We start from the raw sequence: 3,584 nt of genomic DNA on the forward strand, positions 1-3,584 counted from the left end.
AGAATTGAAACCCGGGACCATTCATGGCGAGGCGAACATTCAACGAATGAGATACACAAAGACCAATTGTGATACCAGTGTAGCAGGAAACGACTGATGTTATGTTTCATTAATGTTATCTGTGTAATTATTATCAAGAAGTGCTAATATATATTATGTACTTTTATACTTTAACTTTAAATATATAAATTTATGTAATAATTTTATTATTATTATTATTGTTCGCTATATCATAATACTCGCTCCCTGCCACTGTTTCCCTTGCTGGTTCATAGTAATCATCCCCACACCAGAACCAACTTGAAATAAAGTTTTAAGTTAAATATTCCAGTTCACATAAGATTAATATATTACCACAAAAAAGGTCACATAAATCACTCAATAGCACCTAACACCATCATCATGATCCTATCTGTTCAAAACTTGCAAATGAAGAATGATACAGTTCATGTGAGGGAACGGAAAACTGATTAAATTATCATAGTCGGTCCAAACATGTATGATTTGGTGGGCTAAATTCTTAATGATCATGTAAGAGAAGACATATTGCTGGAGACTGTACGTGAAATTATAGACTTCTAACAGATAATTGCTTCATAAAGTTCCGACGCCACACACACACACACAAAGGTTGTTTTGGTGGCAACAATACTTGGGAAAAATGGAGTCTAGTTTATTTTGATGGTGGTGATTATTTTAACATGTATTGAACAAATGAAAAGTGGGAACGGTGTTTTTTTTTTCAATCTTTAAGCTTTGTTCCTCTATAATGGATAATGGTTGCCCCTCGTGTAACGGGGATGGTCGACCCAAGGGCCACCGAAGCGTGAATTTGTTTAAGGTGTAGAAGCTGTCGCCAACACAACAACCACATCCTAAGTTAACGAGTTGTATGACCCAGTGTCAAGGAATAGTCCGGGAAGACCGGACAACTTGCCAACTGCACTGGCTAACCATTACCCCGGAGTACGATTCGCAAATTGATTAACATCCAGGTACCCAATTACTGCTGGGTAGACAGAGGCAAATGGCGTAAAGAAACTTGCCCATAGTTTCACCCTGCATGCTGACCATTTCACCACATGGCCCATAAGAGCTACAGTATATACCGGTCACAGACTCCCAAAATGTTTTCCGTTATGATGTTTTCTTTCCACGACACATGGATGTGTGTGTGTGTGTGTGTGTGTTTACGGCTGCATAAATTCAAGTGCATGAGTGACGTTTCTGCCCTAGATGGTTTAGCTTCGTAAATTTCGAGGAAGCTGACGACAAAAAGCAGAGCCTAACCTAACCAGTCTAATCATTATACTCGCCGCAGCGTCCGTTCATCGTGATTATGTATAAAATTGAATAAATGTACGTATGATAATCCAGATGTTTACGTATGATAACTGGGTACAAACACTGCTGCTCTATGTAACACTGATTAAAACAACGCCAATCATACATAAATAAACCCAAGTACATGTTTATGTACACAGTACATGTACACTATTTCCCATGCGGTGAAAGTGTATGATTATACATTTGTGTGTATATGATCTCTAGTTATATACGACGCTGTCAAACATAGCCTGCATTCTGATATTTCAACTATAAATATAGCGATGCACATTGAAATATGTATTTACGTACCGTACACAATACAAGTAAATGAATTCCTGCGTGGTGATAATAAGAAAGCATTATAAAGTCTATTTCTCAACCGAAATATCAATGTAAATGTATTTCCAAACTACCTAACTCTCACCATTCTCATGTTTACATTCACCCCTGGCCTGTCTCGGGACGCACCATGAACTACCTAGTGGCCTCCTTAACTATCATTCAACATCCTAAGCTATTTTACCAAGAAGGATTAGATATAAAGATATCCTGAGACTGAAAGTAATTGAGAATATCAAAGTGAAACACCCAAGCAGTAAGTCTTCCAGCGCTGACATCATTGATCTAGAGACTGGGATCAGCAGTGACATAAGCAAGTTTGCGGATGACACCAAAATAGGGCGGCAGATTAATTCAGGGTAGGATGCAAATGCACTGCAGGAGGATTTAAATAAACTGCAGGAGTGATCAGAAAAATGGCAAATGAAATTCAACACCAACAAGTGCAGCGTACTTAATATTGGAAGAACAAATACTGTCAATGTATAAAGACTTAACATCAACCTAGAGAAGTCGACTTGTGAAAGAGACTTAGGGGTACTTGTAAGCCAGGACCTACGTCTTTGAAAACAGTGCGTTAATGTTCGAAATAAGGTAAACAGAGTATTAGGTTTTATATCTAGAAGTGTAAGTAACAAGAGTGCAGAGGTCTTATTGCAACTATAACTTGCGCTAGTTAGGCCGCACCTCGATTATGCGGTTCAGTTCTGGTGCCCTTATTACAGAATGGATATCAATTCACTGGAGTCGGTGCAGCGAAGAATGACGAAAATGATTTCGGGACTTAGAAAACTTCCATCTCAAGATAGGTTAAAGAAACTAAACTTGCATTCCCTAGAAAGACGAAGAGTGCGGGGAGATATGATAGAAGTATTTAAGTGGGTGAAAGGAATCAATAAAGGGGATATAGATAAAGTTCTTATAATATCCGAGCAGGATAGGATTCGTAGCAATGGATTTAAGTTGGATAAGTTTAGGTTTAGGAGGGAGATAGGAAGGAACTGGTTCACAAATATGGTGGTGGACGAGTGGAACAAGCTTAGCAACTCTGTAGTAAGTGCTGGAATACTGGAAAATTTTAAAAGGAGGCTAGATAGATTCATGGATGATAGAGAGTGGTAGTAACTCTCGACAGGAGCTGCCATGAACAGGCCAACCGGCCTATTGCAGACTCCTTATTTTCTTATGTTATGTTCTCATTGGACCCCACACGAGGGGGTGGGGGGTTGAGGTCATGTGAAGAAAATATACCTGTATACAGTGTACCGACATATTTTACAAGGAACTTTTCAATAAAACTGTGTAACATTATTTTTTTGTCTTAGTATACCTGTATTTTAATCTTCCCCATATGAACGATACGTGGATAAAATAAATAAAAATTAATTGATCTTGAAAGCATTATAAATAGGATTACAAGGTGTAAAATTGATTAAAAGTTGATTAAATGTATTTTTAAATATGAAGGGGGGGAGGAGGAGGAGGCGCCATGAGGGTTTGTTAAAAAGCAAAAGGAGTCATCATGCGATAAAGTTTGAGAACCACAGCTGGCGAGGCTGAGAGATTTAATCACTTTATCTGCAGATAATTTTTATTAAATAAAATAGTATTTAACGTGAGTGTGCGGATAGTACGAGACATTCCTCTTACCACTACATTCCAGTTAACCTTACGCGGGGTTATTGTTCGTTATCAATAAGGTAATGGTACTACTGAGGACGATTTCAACACAGTGAGCAACATCACATACCCGAGGTCAATGTCACTGTTGAAGGTCAAGAGAATATACATAGATTATTTATTTCGAAGGCAAACAACACTGAAAACTGTAAATAATAATATTTTTGGTATAATGGTGTCGAACCATTAAAAAATATATAGATTATATTTAGACAATTATTCTGAGGAAAATTTTT

This window comes from Homarus americanus, unplaced genomic scaffold (assembly GCF_018991925.1).
Source record: "Homarus americanus isolate GMGI-L3 unplaced genomic scaffold, GMGI_Hamer_2.0 scaffold34921, whole genome shotgun sequence".
NCBI classification, from domain to species: Eukaryota; Metazoa; Arthropoda; class Malacostraca; order Decapoda; family Nephropidae; genus Homarus; species Homarus americanus.